Genomic DNA, 19,753 nt, shown 5'->3' with positions numbered 1-19,753 from the left:
CTCCTTGGGGTGTTTGGTGCTGAGTCCATCATCCTCCAGTGCTGAGAGAAGACTGCACAAAGTGCTCAGGAAGATAAAGTTGGAAGGAAGTTTCTGGGAGTATGAATGGGCCCCGCTGAGAGCCATTGCCAACACGGCCCCCAGGGACTTGTTAGAGCAGATCATTGGAAGCCATGATTACAGGGAGACAAAGGCGCTGTGCTGGTGGCTGTGATGCTGAGAACAGCATCCTTTGCCTTATGGAGCAGCAAGGCCAAACCCTGATGCCCAGACCTTTGGAAGGGAGATCCTGTCCCTTATGCAGGATCGAGACTATTCCTGGAGCAGTGGGAGCCTTTGCATGGGGCACAAGGAGGCCATGAGACCCCAGTGCCACGAGGACAGTGTGTCCCCTCACGGTTCTCTGTACCACAGACACCATCCACGGCCTGCTGGACAAAGACCTTGGCTCCGTCAGGGCCTTCCAGCGTTGCCAGCCCCTCAGCCATCTCCACCACGTGCTGTCCTACACTGTCCCATGCAGTCTGCACCCGTTTCCCTGCAGGACGTCGGCACCAAGCCTGCTTCCCACCACAGCATCTCCCTGCCTGGACTGCTGCCCCTGACCTCAGTGGCTGTTCTTTGGAACACACAGCTGTGGGCTGATCACAGAGTGACTCCGGGTGACCTCAGGCATCACAGCACTGCCCTCAGATCCCACATCCATATTCCCACAGCCCAGTCCCAAATCTCACATTCCGAGCCCACAGTCAACATCCCAACCCCGCATCCTACAGCCCACATCCCAATCCCAGTTCCAAATCTCATTCCCAGACCCTCATCCCAAGCCCATCACCCACCTGTCAATCTCAATCCCTCATCCCAATCGCAATCCCACATCCCCGATCCCAATTCCGATCCCAATCCCATCCCCTATGGCAATACAGAGCACCCCGAGGCCCCGCCCCCACAGCCGCTCCGCCCCGCCCCCGGCCTCTCACTGGTCGGCGACACTTCCGGTCCGTTCGCGCCTCTCATTGGTCGGCGGCAGTTCCGGCCCGCCTCCGGTCTCGGATTGGTCGGCGGCAGCGCCGCCGGCTCCGATTGGCTGAGGCGCCGAGCGCGGGAGCGGCCGTTGCCTCCGGCTCGGAGCCCGCCGTCTTTCCTCTCCGACGCCGCCGGTCCCGCAGGCGCAGGCGCTGCGCGCCGGAGCTGTGCGGGCAGCACCGAGACGGAGCCGCGGCACGACGGGAGCGGTGCTGAGGAAAGCGGCACAAGCCGGAGGTGTGCGGGAGAACGGCTTGGGCCGGGGCCGGGGAGAGGAACCGTGCGCGGGATGCGGGGCTTTGGGACGGCTGAAGGACTCGGGGCCCAACCGCCGCAGCGCTGCTGCCCGCATCCGGGCCGTGCCCCCCCGAGGCCTCCGGCGCTGCTCCCGGTGCCCCCCGGGGCTGAGGTGAGCTGTGGGTCCGGGGGGCGGTGGGGGAGATCCGGGGGGATGTGGGAGTTTAGGGGCTGTTTTGGCTACAGGGGGGCTGTGGGGTAATATGGGGTTTGGGGGGGTATGGGGTAATGTGGGGGAATATCGGGGATGTGGGGGAGTGTCGGGGGATGTGAGGGTATAGGTACTGTGTGGGGAATATGGGGTTGGGGGGCTATCAGGAGGGATGTGGGGCTATGAGGCGCTTTAGGGGGGCTGTAGAGGGATATAGGGCTGCGTGGGTGATAGGAGGGTATGGGGCTCTAGGGCTTCGGGGGCCTTAGGGGTGGATATAGGGGTTCGTGGGGCTATAGGGTGCTTTATTGTGGCTACAGGGAGATTTGGGGCAATAGCAAGCTGTGGGGACTCTAGAAGTAGTATGGGGGATATGGGAGAAAAGGGGGCTATGTGGGGGATAGAGGGGGATATGGGGCTATAAGGCACTGGGGGGGCTTTAGGGGGTGTTTTAGGGCTATAGAGAGATATAGGGTGCTATGGGAGCTGGGGGGGCGTGGGACTGTCGGTGGCTATTTGGGGAGCTATACAGTTGTAAGGGAAGATCATAAGGGGATATGCATGGGCTATCAAAGTGTTACGGGGGATATGGGAGTATAGGGGGCTTTATTGTGGCTATAGGGTGTTATGGGGCTATAGGAAAATGTGGGGGGACTATAGACGGGTTATAAGGGGATATGGGAGGGTTATAAAAGACTGGGGGGCTCTTGGGGGAATCTATAAGGGGAAGTGGGATGGCTATAGGAGAGTTCTTATGGGATATGGGACTACAAGGGGGTGTATGGGGGATATGGTTCTCTAAGGGGCTGTGTGGGGCCATAGGGTGATAGGGGGCTCTAGGGTGGGCTCTACGGGCTGTGGGGCTAGAAGGCTCCCCCCTTCCTTTCATAGAATCACCAAGGTTGGAAAAGACCTAAAAGATCATCCAGTCCAACCGTTCACCCACTACCAATAGCTCCTACTAAACCATGTCCCTCAACACAACATCCAGTCTTTGCTTGAACACCCCAGGGTCGGTGACACCTCCATGGGCTGTCCATTCCAGTGCCTGATCACCCCTTCTGAAAAGTAATACTTCCTAATGTCCAGCTTGAATCTCCCCTGCCGTAGCTTGAAACCATTCCCTCTGGTCCTATCACTAATGACACGAGAGAAGAGGCCGACCCCCAGCTCACTACAACCTCCCTTCAGGAAGTTATAGACCTTTAAAGGGTTAATGGGACTATAGGGGTTTGTGGTGGGCAATGGGAGGGTCTATAGGATGATAGGGGGCTGGGGAGGGTCTATAGAGAGGGTTATTATGCTATGGGAAGTTTTGGGGGGACGTAGAGGGGCTGAGGGGGGCAGTGGGGGAATATAGGGAGATATGGGCCTATAGGAGGTGTATGGCAGATGTGGTTCCATAAGTGGCTGTGTGGGGCCATAGGGTGATGGTAGGCTATAAGGGGACGTTGGGCTAGAAGGCTCACCCTCCTCTCCCACCCTATAACCTATCCATAGGTTTAACCTATCCATAGCAGGGTGGCTGAAATGCCAGTCGTGAAACTTAAATCAGAACTGAAGTTTGATTGGAATAGAATAGCACTGTTTTGTGGTCTTAAATCTGACACGTGTTTTCTCCTTGGGCTTCAGGTACAGATATAGTTTCATAATGGCTTTGGAGAAGGTTTCACTATCCAGTCTCCTGATCAGGAAGAAAGAAGAAGGTTTTTGGAGGACTTAATCACGAGTGGAGCTGCTGCTGAACCTCCACTTCCAAGAAGCAGGCAGGTGAGGACGTTGTGCATCTCAGCCTTTGCTCACTGCAAGGTACCAGCGACTCAGTCTGTGCTGTGTGGTGATTTTCCATCAGCACTTCTGCTTGTGCCTGAGCACCAGGCATCCAGGCATCTGTATTTCCTCCCTCAGACCTCCCTTACCAGCTCCACAGCCCCCCTAGGATCTTGTTCCCCTTCCAGCTGGCTCTGAAGAGCCCTTCCATTTTTGAGAAGGCTGCCGGTTTAGTTCAGCATCTCCTGATGTGTCACAGAGATTCAGGGCGTTCAAGAAGACGCTTCTTTAAAGTGCTTAAGATGGTGAATTCTGCCAGACAGAGCGCTTGTCTAATTAATCCTCTTAACCGCAAGGTTTCTTCTGTAGGTCCCGATGATGGCACAGGCATTAAACAGCACAGAGCTCGTCGCTGGGGAGAGGCTGTGCGTTGTGTATGAAGGGAGAGATGGAGGAGGGGTTTGAACAGCGTTGTGCAGGAATGGAAAGCTGGTAAGAGAAACGGTGTGTGTTCTGAGAGCAAGGGCTGTACAGCTCATCTCTGTGTTCTAACAGGAAATGCACGGCAGAGCTCTCTGCTCTCTGTTCTTTCTTGCAAGGTTACTGCCCTTCAAAGTGCTCTGTGGATTGGCATCACGATGACAACCCAAGGATGGCAGCAGGAGATGCAGCACAGCCCTCTCCAGCAGCAACGTGCATTGATTCATCTTGCTAATTCTCAAAGGAGAAGGTGTGTGTAGCTTCCAAAGTTGGTGGCAAGATAGCATCTTGTGAAGGCTTTGGGGCTCTTCCTCTTCCGCATCCTAAGGCAGTGAAGGAGTTCCCTTGCTGTGTGGGAATGGTTCCTGTGCAAGGGCACGGTCGTCAGCCTGTAACAGATACTGAAGGTGATGGTTTTGTGTCTGCAATTATGGAGTTGGCCTTGTAGTGGCAGTTGCACCCACTAACATGCAGCTCTTTCTGACACAGGCAGCTGAATGGGCAGCGGTACTGCAGCTTCTCTGGCAGTCTTGCAGCTACGTCAGGAAGTAGCAGATGTGGATTTGAAAGAAGAACTCCGTTCCTGGGACGTTCCCCTGTTCTTCCCCTAGCCGTCCCCTTGCCCCAGCCCAGATTCCCCTTGCATTCCTGTAGGTGTTCCTTCCATCCCCCATGGCTGCCCCTTGCTTTCCCCAAGATAACCCATTACCTTTCCTTTACAGCCCACCCATAATTCCCTCAGAGCCCCGACACCTCCCTCCTCCCTCAATACTTTCCCTGCAAGATCCCAGTAGCCCAGCACAGACCCCATTTCCTCTTAATGACCTCCTCAGACTAGGAACTTCTCCACTACAGCTGGCCAAAAACCTCACAGACCTCCATAGCCCCCAGCAGCACCCCATATTCCCCACTAGACTCCAGCAGACCCCCATTATTTCCTCCCTCAGATCTCCCTTATCGCCTCCAGGGCTCCTTAGCAACGTCAGAGACCTCCACAGTCCTTGACAGGACCCCTGCCACTATTCCAGGACCCCAATAGCCCACCTGGGCCCCTCCTCACCCCCTTCTCCCTCCAGAACCCATACAACCAAATAATACTGGGGCAGGGGCAGCTGCTGCTGGAGAGGAATGTGGAGCTGCAGCACTTCCTGCACAACACAGATGTGGGTGAAAGTGATGTGGGAGCACTGGGGATATGGGCCACAGGCTGCAGGAGCAGAGTGCTGCGCAGGAGAAGGCAACGTGTGAGGTAAAGGTGGGACTTGTGGGTGTGGGAACGTGGGGTGGCATGGGGATGTAGAGGGTCTGGGGTCATGTGGGGAGGGGTTTGGGGTGAGAATGGGGGATGTGGGGTGGTGCTGGAATGCATTTTTTGATTTCTTCCTGAGAGGGGATTGGGGTTCCCTGTGGCCCAAAGGTGGGGCCCTGATCCATAACCCCACATGACCCCAAAACCCCATAGAGCTCGGCATGACCGCAAGGCTCCACATGACCCATATCCCTGTGAGCACTACAACCCCGGATGAGGCTGTGGACAGTGATGGGTCTGTTCTGGGGTCGTTCAGGGGACGCTACAGGGTGGCTCTGGGGTCGCTGTACATCAGCTGCCTATAACATCTGCTGACCCCCGGCTTGCCCCCATCTTGCTGGGCAAGCTGGGAGTCCGGGGGGCTATGGAAGAGGTTCCATGATCAGAGCAGATTCACCACCAGCTCTGTGTGCGGGAACATCAACCCCACTGAGCTGTGGCTGTGTCCCATAGCTGCCCCATTTCATAGCAGCCCCAGAGCCATCCTAGAGCAGCCCAGAACAGCCCCATCACTGCCCACGGCCCGTGGCCAGCAGCAGTTCCACCACCAGCGGTGTGTTGGGTAAAGGCAGCTCCTAGGTGTGGCTGTGCCCCATAGCTGCCCCAAAGTGCCCCTTTGGGGTCCTCCCATCCGTGTCCTTTGTCTGTCCCACAGCTTTGTAGGGCTTCCCCCATCCCTGCAGATCCCCCCAAGTGCCCGTGGGCTGTGCAAGAAACGCTCTCATCACTGCTCTTCCATCAGGCACAGCTCTCCCTGCAGCAGCAAAGCTCATCTGTTATTGCTATGGCTTCTCTGCACTCTCCCTCCTTGTGGTGAGGGAGAAAAGGCGCAGCTGCTCACTGAGCTCCTTCTGCTCCTGTAGCTCTCCTCCCTTGGCAGTCCCTGCTCTCCTGTTCCCTCTTGGCTGGGGACTGCAGGCTCACAGTCTAGGCCACGCATCCGCTCTGCTGTTTCTCTAGGTGAGGTCTGTGGCCAACCTGGTCCTTTTGGTGTGATTGTTTTCTTTCCTATGCAGACAGGCAGGCAGGATTTCTGACAGCTGTTGCCATTGCTGTGTCTCATGCTCTGTCCTGCACCTGTGCCTTCCCTCGTGTGCAGTCTCCACCTTCCTTTGGTCCGAACATCCTGGTCCTGCTGTGCTCTGCTCAGCATCTGTCTGCTGAACAACAGCACAGCTCTCACTCTGATCCTACTTATCCTGCTATCCGTGCAGATGTTAGAATGTTTCCTGACCGTAACAGCTCAGCACAGCCGTGCTGACCACAGCAGGGTGCAGCTTCTTGTTGCAGAGTCCCGTAGCGGTGGGTGACCGTGCAAAAGGGGAATCCCACCGCTGCTGTTCTCCATCCTTCTCCTTCTGCACCACCATGCATTCCTTCCTCCTCGTGCTGCGCTGCCATCAGAGCTCTTTGTCCATTTCTCGGGGTCTTTGCAGTAATTGCTCCAAGACCTGATGTTGGAGCCATTTCTTTACCACTGTCCCTACTGCTCCAACGTCCCCAGTCTGGGACGCCTTTTTGTAAGGAGGTCTGCTGTTCCTTCTGCAGCTGACTTGGATTTCTTCTCCCACTGTCCCCATTAAGGAGTTGATTTCCTGCAGTCCATCCCAGCTCTATCCCTGGTTCAAGTCTCCTTCGTTGCCACGCAGCACCCAAGCTCCAGCCCCTTCCTTAGTCTCGGTGGGATCGCTTTGTCACCAAACCTTGTGACAGGTGTTTCCCTGCAGAAGCATTCATGTCCTCCTTCTGGCTCTTTTGGACAGTTCCCATCTCTCCAAACTGAGGGAAACGGCTGCAGCCCACCCCATGTCGCCTTTGGGGCAGCTCTGGGGCAGTCCCCCCCCAAGGAGAAGATGCCTTTTCCCCACACACAGATGGTTCTATGGCCACATGGGGTTAGCACAGGAGGTCGTGGGTCACAGGGGGGTCATGCAGGTCACAGAGTTATGGGGTGACGTAGGGTCAGATGGCACTGCACAGAGTTATGTGGTCATATGGGGTTCTGGGTCAGAGCAATGGGGTCAGAAGGGATGGTAGGGTCAGGTTGGGTGATAGGGAGTTACGGGTCTCAGAGTGTTATATGGTGGGGGTGAGGTGGGGGCAGGGATCCCAGAGTTCTGGGGCCACATGGCAGTGGGTCGCAGCGTGATGGGGGCAGGCAGGGTCAGGGAGTCCCAGGGTCGTGTGGGGGTATGGTTCACACAGGGCTGTGGGTCACACGCTGCCATGGGGTCACGCACACACAGGGTTATGTGGTCATCTTGGGGTTTGGCTCATGTGGGGTCATGGATCGTGGCCCCACCTTTGGGCTACAGGGACTCCCAGTCCCATCTCAGGAAGAAATAAAGGCATTCCTACACCGCCCCACCTTTTTGCCTCAAACCACTCCTCACATCCCACCCTTCCCTCTATGTCCCATCTCAGGAAGAAATAAAGGCATTCCTACACCGCCCCACCTTTTTGCCTCAAACCACTCCTCACATCCCACCCTTCCCTCTATGTCCCCATAGCCCCATGAGCAAACCTCATTAGGAGATGCCTTGGATGAAGATGGACTGCAGAGTGCTGCCTTAATGTGCTATTAATGCCGGGGGAAATATAAATTAATAAATAGACTCATTAAATGTACTTTGGGCTCTTCCACTTTACATGCACTCCTGATAGCTCTCCAGCTATCTGTACAGGTTCTGAAGACTTGAGGAAGATGTCAGGAAGGCACAAAGCACTTGAGGGCTCTTGGGGTTGTACTGGTCTCCTTGGGGTGTTTGGTGCTGAGTCCATCATCCTCCAGTGCTGAGAGAAGACTGCACAAAGTGCTCAGGAAGATAAAGTTGGAAGGAAGTTTCTGGGAGTATGAATGGGCCCCGCTGAGAGCCATTGCCAACACGGCCCCCAGGGACTTGTTAGAGCAGATCATTGGAAGCCATGATTACAGGGAGACAAAGGCGCTGTGCTGGTGGCTGTGATGCTGAGAACAGCATCCTTTGCCTTATGGAGCAGCAAGGTCAAACCCTGATGCCCAGACCTTTGGAAGGGAGATCCTGTCCCTTATGCAGGATCGAGACTATTCCTGGGGCAGTGGGAGCCTTTGCATGGGGCACAAGGAGGCCACGAGAAGATCAGGGCACACAGAACACCAACAAAGAACACACCTCCATGCTGACAGCCCTCACAGCTGGCAGCCAGCCCCTACGTGAGGGTAGGGAGGGCTGGAACCAGGCTCCACCCTTTGCCAGACAAGTGAATTGCTTCCACCTGTCCTCCACAGCAGAACAAGGCCTAATGAAGATCAAAGGCCAGTCGGCTGGGGGCAGCCTGCCAGGCCTGCTCTTCTTGGTGCTCTGCCTGGGCAGTTGGAGTGCTCCACGAGGCAGCTGTGGCAGCCTGGATGGTCTGCCTTGGGGCTGCGTGGAGCGGCTGCACTCAGGCCTTGAGGGAGATCCGGAATCTCTGGTGAAGCTGGCTGACTGGCTGGGGAAGCCTTCCGAGGCCTGAAGCCTCCTGGCCGGCCAGTTGGGCCAGGCCGAAAGCCGGCTGGCCGTTCAGGGGAGCACTGCCAGGCGAGAGGTGGCCGGCCGGCTGGCCCATGGAGCTCTGCATTTGCAGACCTCTCCAAGCCGGCCAAAGGGGCCCTGCCAGGCCAAAAGCCCGTAAGTTGTGATCCAGATAAGACAGAAGAGACTGTGCTGGATTTCCCTGGGCATCAAAGCACCGTGAGACGCTCTGATGCCCTCTCGCAATTCTTTCTCCCTCCACCAGCACAAGAGCTGGCGTCAAAAGGCGCAATGACACTGTCACAGGCGTTCTGGAGGTTTTTAAAGGGTAGGCCCCTGATAAGGCTTTATTGATGGTTTTGCCCCTCTACATTTCACTCTAGATCTCCTTGTTGGCCTGGAGAAGGGAAGGCAGCGGGGTGACCTCCTTGCAGCCTTCCAGTACATAAAGGGAGCCTACAAACAGGAGGGGAGTCAACTCTTTGATGGTGTAGCTAATGGCAGGCCAAGGGGAAGTGGTTTTGAGTTGAAGATTGGATGCCAGATTGGATTGTTCTTTCCAGAGAGAGTGGTGGGATACTGGAACAGGCTGCCCGGAGAGGTTGTGGATGCCCCGTCCCTGGAGGTGTTCAAGGCCAGGTCGGATGGGGCCCTGGGCAGCCTGGTTAGTATTAGATGTGATGCAGATGGGATTGACGCATCTGTTTTGCAGCCTCCAGTGGAGCTGTGTGTGTCGTGGGCACCCCATGCCCGCATCAGCGTGGGTAGGGTGTGGCCTTCCTGCGGACTGGGGGTTTGGTCTTTGGAGGCTGGCACTCGGGAGACCCCGTTTCTTCTTTTATGGGTGGCAGCAGTCCAGGTCGGGTGATGGAAGACTCCTCAGGCAGCCTGGACTCCCCACGAAGTGGTGATGCTGCCATCTGCCCCAGTGCATCCTGCACTGTCCTGATCTTCCTTGCCCTCTGCCTGAGAAGTTTCACCGAGTCACAAGTCAGTGGGAGCCTGGATGGTCGGCCTTGAGGCTCTGTAGACTCAGCCCTTGTGGAAGATCTTCTTGAGTCGCTTCTGAAAGGTGTTGCTGGCCTCAAGGTGATCTGAGGGGGTGCGGCCTTGGCTGTCTGCAATTTTTGCACCGCATCCTCACGATGGGCTTTTCCTGCTTCCTGCACTTCATCAAGGAAGCTCACGTGTTTGGTTCCCAGTGTTCGGCGCTGGTCTTGTTTGCTTGATGGTACTGCCTCCCCCTGCAGCTCGCAGGTCACCGGCTGCTCTTGGGCTTCAGACGCCCTCCGGATGGGTGGCAGCGGACTGAAAGGACAGAGCGGGAGGGGTCCGCGTGAGTGGCTGATGGCTTTGGGGCCGCATGCTGCAAGCCTGAGCCAGGAGCCTTGGCTGCAACGCAGCCCTCCCCACAGACAGCGCGGTTGAGCCGCGCCACGCAGCCTCGCGGAGCCGGGTAGACGTGGCCGCCGCTGTCGGGACGGCGCCGCAGCGACCCCAGGACGGCTGAAGTCGCGCCATGCAGCTTCGCGGAGCCGGGCTGACGGGGCCGCCGCCGCCGGGCCGCCGCCGCAGCGACCCCAGGCCGTCTGCGGGAGGCCAGGCAGCCTCGCGGAGCCGGGTAGACGTGGCCGCCGCTGCCGGGCCGGCTGCGCAGCTACCTCTGGCCCGCTGCGGGAGACCAGGCAACCGCGCGGAGCCGGGTAGACGTGGCCGCCGATGCCGGGCCGGCTGCGCAGCTACCTCTGGCCCGCTGCGGGAGACCAGGCAACCGCGCGGAGCTGGGTAGACGTGGCCGCCGCAGCCGGGCAGGCGCCGCAGCGACCCCTGGGCGGCCGCGCCGCGCCAGGCAGCCGCGCGGAGCCGGGTAGACGTGGCCGCCGCTGCCGGAACGGCGCCGCAGCGACCCCAGGCCGGCTACGCCGCGCCATGCAGCCGCGCGGAGCCGGGTAGACGTGGCCGCGGCTGCCGGGCCGCCGCCGCAGCGACCCCAGGCCGGTTGAGCCGCGCCATGCAGCCGCGCGGAGCCGGGTAGACTTGTCCGCCGATGCCGGAACGGCGCCCCAGCGACCCCAGGACGGCTGCAGTCGCGCAATGCAGCTTCGCGGAGCCGGGTAGACGTGGCGGCCGCTGCCGGGACGGCTCCGCAGCGACGCCGGACCCGCTGCGCCGCATAAGGCAGCCGCGCGGAGTCGGGCTGACGTGGCCGCGGCTGCCGGGCCGGCGCCGCAGCGACCCCAGGCCGTCTGCGGGAGGCCAGGCAACCGTCCGGAGCAGGGTAGACGTGGCCGCCGCAGCCGGGACGGCGCCGCAGCGACCCCAGGCCGGCCACGCCTCGCCATGCAGCCTCCCGGAGCCGGGTAGACGTGGCCGCCGCTGCCGGGACGGCTCCGTAGCGACCTCTGGCCCGCTGCGGGAGACCAGGCAACCGCGCGGAGCAGGGTAGACGTGGCCGCCGCAGCCGGGACGGCGCCGCAGCGACCCCTGGGCGGCCGCGCCTCGCCATGCAGCCTCGCGGAGCCGGGTAGACGAGGCCACCGCTGCCGGGCCGGCGCCGCAGCGACCCCAGGCCGGCCACGCCTCGCCATGCAGCCTCGCGGAGCCGGGTAGACGTGGCCGCCGCTGCCGGGCCGGCGCCGCAGAGACCCCAGGCTGGTTGAGCCGCGCCAGGCAGCCGCGCGGAGCCGGGTAGACTCGTCCGCCGATGCCGGAACGGCGCCGCAGCGACCCCAGGCCGTCTGCGGGAGACCAGGCAACCGCGCGGAGCCGGGTAGACGTGGCCGCAGCTGCCGGAACGGCGCCGCAGCGACCCCAGGCCGGTTGAGCCGCGCCATGCAGCTTCGCGGAGCCGGGTAGACGTGGCCGCCGCCGCCGGGCCGGCGCCGCAGCGACCCCAGGCCGGTTGAGCCGCGCCAGGCAGCCGCGCGGAGCCGGGTAGACTCGTCCGCCGATGCCGGAACGGCGCCGCAGCGACCCCAGGCTGGTTGAGCCGCGCCATGCAGCCGCGCGGAGCCGGGTAGACGTGGCCGCCGATGCCGGGCCGGCGCCGCAGCGACCCCAGGCCGGCTACGCCGCGCCATGCAGCCGCGCGGAGCCGGGTAGACTCGTCCGCCGATGCCGGAACTGCGCCGCAGCGACCCCAGGACGGCTGCAGTCGCGCAATGAAGCTTCGCGGAGCCGGGTAGACGTGGCCGCCGCTGCCGGGACGGCTCCGCGGCGAAGCCGGGCCGGCTGCGCCGCACAAGGCAGCCGCGCGTAGCCGGGATGACGTGGCCGCGGCTACCGGGCCGCCGCTGCGACCCCAGGCCGTCTGCGGGAGGCCAGGCAGCCTCCCGGAGCCGGGTAGACGTGGCCGCCGATGCCGGAACGGCGACGCAGCGACCCCTGGGCGGCTGCGCCGCGCCAGGCAGCAGCGCGGAGCCGGGTAGACGTGGCCGCCGATGCCGGAACGGCGCCGCAGCGACCACATGCCGGCTACGCCTCGCCATGCAGCCTCGCGGAGCCGGGTAGACGTGGCCGCCGCTGCCGGGCCGGCTCCGCAGCGACCTCTGCCCGCTGCGGGAGACCAAGGAAACCGCGCGGAGCCGGGTAGACGTGGCCGCCGATGCCGAAAAGGCGCCGCAGCGACCCCAGGCTGGTTGAGCAGCGCCAGGCAGCCGCGCGGAGCCGGGTAGACGTGGCCGCTGCTGCCGGGCCGCCGCCGCAGCGACCCCTGGGCGGCTGCGCCGCGCCAGGCAGCCTCGCGGAGCCGGGTAGACGTGGCCGCCGATGCCGGAACGGCGCCGCAGCGACCCCAGGCCGGTTGAGCCGCGCCATGCAGCCGCGCGGAGTCGGGTAGACGTGGCCGCCGATGCCGGAACGGCGCCGCAGCGACCCCAGGCCGGTTGAGCCGCGCCATGCAGCCGCGCGGAGCCGGGTAGACGTGGCCGCCGATGCCGGAACGGCGCCGCAGCGACCCCAGGCCGGTTGAGCCGCGCCATGCAGCCGCGCGGAGCCGGGTAGACGTGGCCGCCGATGCCGGAACGGCGCCGCAGCGACCCCAGGCCGGCTACGCCGCGCCATGCAGCCTCGCGGAGCCGGGTAGACGTGGCCGCCGCTGCCGGGCCGGCGCCGCAGCGACCCCAGGCCGGTTGACCCGCGCCAGGCAGCCGCGCCGAGCCGGGTAGACTCGTCCGCCGATGCCGGAACGGCGCCGCAGCGCCCCCAGGACGGCTGAAGTCGCGCCATGCAGCTTCGCGGAGTCGGGCTGACGTGGCCGCCGCCGCCGGGCCGCCGCCGCAGCGACCCCAGGCCGTCTGCGGGAGACCAGGCAACCGCGCGGAGCCGGGTAGACGTGGCCGCCGATGCCGGAACGGCGCCGCAGCGACCCCAGGCCGGCTACGCCGCGCCATGAAGCTTCGCGGAGCCGGGTAGACGTGGCCGCCGCTGCCGGGACGGCTCCGCGGCGAAGCCGGGCCGGCTGCGCAGCACAAGGCAGCCGCGCGTAGCCGGGATGACGTGGCCGCGGCTACCGGGCCGCCGCTGCGACCCCAGGCCGTCTGCGGGAGGCCAGGCAGCCTCCCGGAGCCGGGTAGACGTGGCCGCCGATGCCGGAACGGCGCCGCAGCGACCCCATGCCGGCTACGCCTCGCCATGCAGCCTCGCGGAGCCGGGTAGACGTGGCCGCCGCTGCCGGGCCGGCTCCGCAGCGACCTCTGCCCGCTGCGGGAGACCAAGGAAACCGCGCGGAGCCGGGTAGACGTGGCCGCCGCTGCCGAAACGGCGCAGCAGCGACCCCAGGCTGGTTGAGCCGCGCCATGCAGCCGCGCTGAGCCGGGTAGACGTGGCCGCTGCTGCCGGGCCGCCGCCGCAGCGACCCCAGGCCGGTTGAGCCGCGCCATGCAGCCGCGCGGAGCCGGGTAGACGTGGCCGCCGATGCCGGAACGGCGCCGCAGCGACCCCAGGCCGGTTGACCTGCGCCAGGCAGCCGCGCGGAGCCGGGTAGACTCGTCCGCCGATGCCGGAACGGCGCCGCAGCGACACCAGGACGGCTGCAGTCGCGCCATGCAGCTTCGCGGAGTCGGGCTGACGTGGCCGCCGCCGCCGGGCCGCCGCCGCAGCGACCCCAGGCCGTCTGCGGGAGGCCAGGCAGCCTCCCGGAGCCGGGTAGACGTGGCCGCCGATGCCGGAACGGCGCCGCAGCGACCCCTGGGCGGCTGCGCCGCGCCAGGCAGCAGCGCGGAGCCGGGTAGACGTGGCCGCCGATGCCGGGCCGGCTCCGCAGCGACCTCTGCCCGCTGCGGGAGACCAAGGAAACCGCGCGGAGCCGGGTAGACGTGGCCGCCGCTGCCGAAAAGGCGCCGCAGCGACCCCAGGCTGGTTGAGCCGCGCCAGGCAGCCGCGCGGAGCCGGGTAGACGTGGCCGCTGCTGCCGGGCCGCCGCCGCAGCGACCCCTGGGCGGCTGCGCCGCGCCAGGCAGCCTCGCGGAGCCGGGTAGACGTGGCCGCCGATGCCGGAACGGCGCCGCAGCGACCCCAGGCCGGTTGAGCCGCGCCATGCAGCCTCGCGGAGCCGGGTAGACGTGGCCGCCGATGCCGGAACGGCGCCGCAGCGACCCCAGGCCGGCTACGCCACGCCATGCAGCCTCGCGGAGCCGGGTAGACGTGGCCGCCGCTGCCGGGCCGGCGCCGCAGCGACCCCAGGCCGGTTGAGCCGCGCCATGCAGCCGCGCGGAGCCGGGTAGACGTGGCCGCCGATGCCGGAACGGCGCCGCAGCGACCCCAGGCCGGCTACGCCGCGCCATGCAGCCTCGCGGAGCCGGCTAGACGTGGCCGCCGCTGCCGGGCCGGCGCCGCAGCGACCCCAGGCCGGTTGACCCGCGCCAGGCAGCCGCGCGGAGCCGGGTAGACGTGGCCGCCGCTGCCGGGACGGCTCCGCAGCGACGCCGGGCCCGCTGCGCCGCACAAGGCAGCCGCGCGGAGTCGGGCTGACGTGGCCGCGGCTGCCGGGCCGGCGCCGCAGCGACCCCAGGCCGTCTGCGGGAGGCCAGGCAGCCTCCCGGAGCCGGGTAGACGTGGCCGCCGCTGCCGGGACGGCTCCGTAGCGACCTCTGGCCCGCTGCGGGAGGCCAGGCAACCGCGCCGAGCCGGGTAGACGTGGCCGCCGCAGCCGGGACGGCGCCGCAGCCACCCCTGGGCGGCTGCGCCGCGCCAGGCAGCCGCGCGGAGCCGGGTAGACGTGGCCGCCTCTGCCGGGCCGGCGCCGCAGCGACCCCAGGCCTTCCACGCCTCTCCATGCAGCCGCGCGGAGCCGGGTAGACGTGGCCACCGCTGCCGGCCCGGCGCCGCAGCGACCCCTGGGCGGCCGCGCCGGGCCAGGCAGCCGCGCGGAGCCGTGTAGACGTGGCCGCCGCTGCCGGGCCGGCGCCGCAGCGACCCGTGGGCGGCTGCGCCGCGCCAGGCAGCCGCGCGGAGCCGGGTAGACGTGGCCGCCTCTGCCGGGCCGGCGCCGCAGCGACCCCAGGCCTTCCACGCCTCTCCATGCAGCCGCGCGGAGCCGGGTAGACGTGGCCACCGCTGCCGGCCCGGCGCCGCAGCGACCCCTGGGCGGCCGCGCCGGGCCAGGCAGCCGCGCGGAGCCGGGTAGACGTGGCCGCCGCTGCAGGAACGGCGCCGCAGCGACCCCAGGCCGGCTACGCCTCGCCATGTCGCGGAGCCGGGTAGACGTGGCCGCCGCGGCCGGGCCGGCTCCGCAGCGACCTCTGGCCCGCTGCGGGAGACCAGGCAACCGCGCGGAGACGGGCTGACGTGGCCGCCGCCGCCGGGCCGCCGCCGCAGCGACCCCAGGCCGTCTGCGGGAGACCAGGCAACCGCGCGGAGCCGGGCTGACGTGGCCGCCGCTGCCTGGCCGGCGCCGCAGCGACCTCCGGCCGTCCGTTTTTGCCGACCTCTCCTTGCCGCTGCGGACCGGCGGAGCCGCGCCGAGCCGTATAGACCGCGCGCAGTCCGGCCGCCGCCGCGGCAGCGACCGGGTTGTTCGGCGCTCGCCTGGGCCTTGCCGTCTTTCCGTCGTACCCGAGCCGCCGCCGCCGCCGCCGCCGCCTCCGCCTCGGTTCGACCGAGTCGGTCGCTCCCGGGCCGGCCCGTTCCTGGCGTACTCGGGCTCCGCGTGTCGGCGGCTGGCGCGGCCGGCCGCCCCCGCTCTGAGGGGCGTCCGGCCGCGTTCGGCGCGGTTCGGTGCGGGGTCCGCATTGCGGCCGCCGCGGCTCGGGGTCCGGCGGAGGCCCCTTCTCGTTCGTCTCGCGTGCGTTTGTTTGTCTGTCCGTTCGTTTGTTTATTTTACCGGCGCGTGTTTGCGTGCGCGTTCGCTCGTTTGACACTTTTCGTTTGATTCCCTTTTCGCTCGGTGGCCCGGTAGCTCTTCGCGCCGGGTGTTCGGAGTCGGGTATTTCTAACCCGATCCGCCCGCGGCTTGCGGGGTGGGGGTGGTGATGGTGTGTGTTTGTGTTTTGGGCGGGGAGGGCGCTTTTCCCGCTCGCCGCTATGTCCCCCGCTTCCTCCCCCCACTCCCCACCCCCGCCCCCCCCGCCCCACTCCCCCTCTGCGGAAGCGCGCAGGCGCCGGCGGGTCCCCGCCCGCGCGTAGCGGGGCGGGCGGGAAACGTCCGGCGGGCTCGCGACGGGATCGGCCGCTCGTGTCAGCGCGGGGAGGAAAAGAAATGGCGGGAAGACGGCGGCAGAGGTAGGCCGGCGGGGAACGGCCTCGTCCGTCCCGGGGGTGGGTGTGTGCGTTCGTCTGGGATTCGTTCCTTCGACTCATCCGGACGCCGGGCTCGCCCTGAGCCCCTCTCCCGGGCGGCGGGCGTGCCCGTTCCCTCACCCACCCACCCCGGCCCGGCCACCCCCCCCCCCCCCCCCTTTCCCCCCAGAGAAAAAAAAGAAAAAATAGAAAGAAACGGAAAGAAAGCGCGTGGCGGGCTGGGGGTGGGTCCTCGGCCGGTTTCGGGGGGGGGGGGGGGGGGGGGGGGGCGGGAGTTTGCGGGGACCGGTCGAAGCCATCGGGCCTGGCCCGCCGGAGGGAAGCGAGAGAGAAAAATTAAAAAAAAAAAAAAAAGGAGGGTGGCGGGGGGGGGGGGGGGGGGGAACCGAGGAGGGGGAGGGGGAGGAGGAGGGCGGAGTGGGAGGTGGTGGTGGTGGTGGGTAGGGGGGTGTGGGGGGGTGCGGGTGAGGTAGGGAGCTTAAAAAAGTAAAAAATGAAATTAAAAAGAAAAAAAAAAAAGGAGGCGGGAACGGCGAACAAACCCGGTCCGATCGGGCAGGGTGGGAGTCGGGTGGGTGGAGGGGGACGGGCACGGGCAGCGGCAAAAGAAAGGAAAGGCGGGAAGAAGAAATAACGGAAAACCCAAATCCCGCAGCTCTCTCGGCCAACGTCCCCCAAGAAGAAGGAAGGAAGGAACGGACGACCACCGAGCAAACGAGCGCTCGCACGGACGTCGGATGGACGTCTTCGAGAAGAAAGTAAGAGGGGCCGGGGGGCCGGGGGAGGGGACTAGGGTGGGAAAGAAAAGAGAGAAAGAAAGAAAGAGGTGGGGGGGGGGGGGGGGGGAGGGGGGGGGCGGGAGAAAGAGAGAAAGAGAGAGAGAAAGAAGAATACGTCTACAGGTGCTGCAGAAAAGCGGGCCAGTCGGGCGGGGCACGTCCGGGAGAGGGCGGGTTAGGGCTAGGGTTAGGGTAGGCGGGCGAGGTTAGGGTAAGGGTCAGGTTTAGGCTTTGCGCGCTGGGAAGTTCAGGTGGCCGGCCGCGAGATCTACCCGTAAGCCCGTCGCGACCCCCTTCTTCCCAACGGAAGGGCGCGCCGGGCCGGGCCGGGCCTACTCAAACGCACGCGCGCGGGAGCGGGCGAGCGAGCAAGCGAGCAAGCAAGCAAATGGACGGGGAGACAGGCAGACGGATGGGTAGATAGATAAATATATGAATTAAGCCAATAACTAAAGAAAGAAACGGAAAAAAGTTCAAAAAAAATCAGAAAAACATACAAAAATTAAGAAGCTTCTGAAAAATCGAAAACAGAAAAGCAGGAACACGGAGGGGGAAAAAAAGAAAAGAAAAGAAAAAGAAAAAGAAAAGAAAAAGAAAGAAAGAAAGAAAGAAAGAAAGAAAGAAAGAAAGAAAGAAAGAAAGAAAGAAAAAGAAAGGGGGGGGGGGGGGGGGGCTCAGGCGGGCAGCCGCCAGCACGCACGCAAGCGAAAAGGTACGTAGGAAAATATTTTAATGGAATGAATAAATAAGGAGGAAAATTAAAAAAGAAAAAAAAAAGAACTAAAAAAAAAGTTAGAAAAAGAGAAGCTGAAACGTTTGAAGCTAAACAAGACAACATAAAAACACAGGAAAAAATTAAATTAAAATTAAAAAAAAAAAAATCACGCACGCACGGGCGAGCGAGCGAGTGAGCGAGCGAGCAAGCCAAGCAATAAATAAACAAACAAATGGAAAAATATTGGGGGGGAATCGGAGAAACATCATATATAAATGGAAAAGTTTTAAAAAAGCTGAAAACGGCAGAAGTCTAAACGGAAAGAACCATAGGTAAAGAAAAATCACGTTGAGGCGAGTCCGGGCGGTGGGGGCCGAGGGGTGTTGGGTGGGGGGGGGGGGGGGGACGACGACGGGGCACGGGACGGACGTTAAGAGGAGGGGGGGGGGGGGGGGGGGGAATGCAGCGGCGGCTGTGGCGGCATACCGCCACCCCGTCACGACCGCCCGCGCCTCGGCGTGGGCCCGCCATCCCGAGCCGGGCCTACAAATAGGAAAACAAAAGATAAAATGAAATGAAAAGATCAGAACAACGAGGAAAGTCAAGGAACATTTAAAAAGGAAAAAAAAAAAACGAAATTAAAAATCGCATCTGCCTGGGAGAGGGAGGGTCAGGGGTCAAGGCTGGGGCCGGGGGCGGGGGGAGGGGGGGGGGTGCGTGTGCAGGGCGGGCGGGGGCAAGGAAGGCCTCAGGCGCCGGCCGCCGGCTCTACCCGCATCCCCGTCGCGACCTCCCGCGCCTCGCGAGGGCCTGCCGGGCCGGGCCGGGCCGGGCCTACGCACGCACGCGAGAGAGAGAGAGAGAGAGAGAGCCGACAAATCAATAAACAGAGAAATAAACAACTAGACAGAGGTTCAAAAAGCATTGGGAAAACGTACGCCCGCAAGCGAGGAAGCAAACAAACGAGCGAGCGAGCGAGCAAGCAGACAGGTACGTAGAAAAATATTTTTGATATTTTGAACGATGAGATGGGAAAGCTAAAAGAAATAAACATAAAAAAAGATTTCAAAAAATAGAAAAACAGAAGCTGAAACGTTCGAAGTTAAACGAGACGGAACAGAAGATAGAAAAGAAAGAAAGAAAACATAAAAACAAAGGAAAAAAATAAAAATGAAAAACGCAGCAAAAAAAAAGTAAAAATCACGCGCGCACGCTCGCTCGCACGCACGCACGCACGCACACGCGAGCCCACCAATAAATAAAGAAATGGAAAAATTAAAAAAAAATAAAAATAAAAAAACTGGAAAACCATACGTAAATGGAGAAGTTTGTAAAAAGCTGAACAAAGCAAAAAAAAAAAGGTAGGTAAAGATAAATCGTGCGAGGCGAGTCCGGGGCGGGGGGTGGGGGGGGGAGAGGGGGAGGGGGGGAGGGGGGGCGAGGGGGTACGAGGGTTAAGCTCGGGGTGGGGCGCAGGGGCTGGGGGGGTGGGGCGGGAGGAGGAGGAGGAGGAGGAGGGGGAGGCGGCTGTGCCGGCATACCGCGACCCCCTCACGAGCACCCGCGCCTCGGCGTGGGCCCGCCATCCCAAGCCGGGCCTACGCACGCACGCACGCAAGCAGGCAGGCAGGCAGGCAGGCAGGCAGGCAGGCACTTAGAAAAGTATTTTATATATTTCAATGAATGATTGAATGGGAAAATTAAAAAAAAAAGAAAAAAAAATTAGAAGAAAAAACGAGAACTAAAACGTCAAAAGAGAAAAAAAAGAAAAAAGAAAAAAAAAGCGATGAAAACCTAAAAACGTAGGAAAGGAACAGAAATTAAAAATAAGCGAAAATCACTCTGCCAGGGGAATCCGGGAGAGGTCAGGGGAGGGTCAGGGGTCAAGGCTGGCGGGGGGTGCTCTTGGGGGGGGGGGGGGGGTGGGGCGCGTAAGGAAGAGGAAGGCCTACGCGCGCACGCAAGCGAGCAAAGGAGTCAACGAGCAGGTCAGTA

General features: G+C 62.9%; 1 long non-coding RNA gene across 1 annotated transcript; it reads left to right on the top strand.

Moving 5' to 3' along the window:
• Positions 1-3,606: 3,606 nt before the first annotated feature.
• Positions 3,607-7,661, top strand: LOC149911784 (uncharacterized). Its single transcript, XR_016462856.1, has 2 exons — positions 3,607-4,973; positions 7,544-7,661. It is a non-coding gene; the product is annotated as an uncharacterized LOC149911784 (long non-coding RNA).
• Positions 7,662-19,753: the final 12,092 nt, after the last annotated feature.

Source organism: Phasianus colchicus, unplaced genomic scaffold (genome assembly GCF_987193195.1).
Source record: "Phasianus colchicus unplaced genomic scaffold, bPhaCol1.hap1.1 HAP1_SCAFFOLD_57, whole genome shotgun sequence".
Classification (NCBI taxonomy): domain Eukaryota; kingdom Metazoa; phylum Chordata; class Aves; order Galliformes; family Phasianidae; genus Phasianus; species Phasianus colchicus.
The sequence above is the reverse complement of the archived record's forward strand: the minus strand, read 5'-3'. Positions and strand labels throughout refer to the sequence as shown.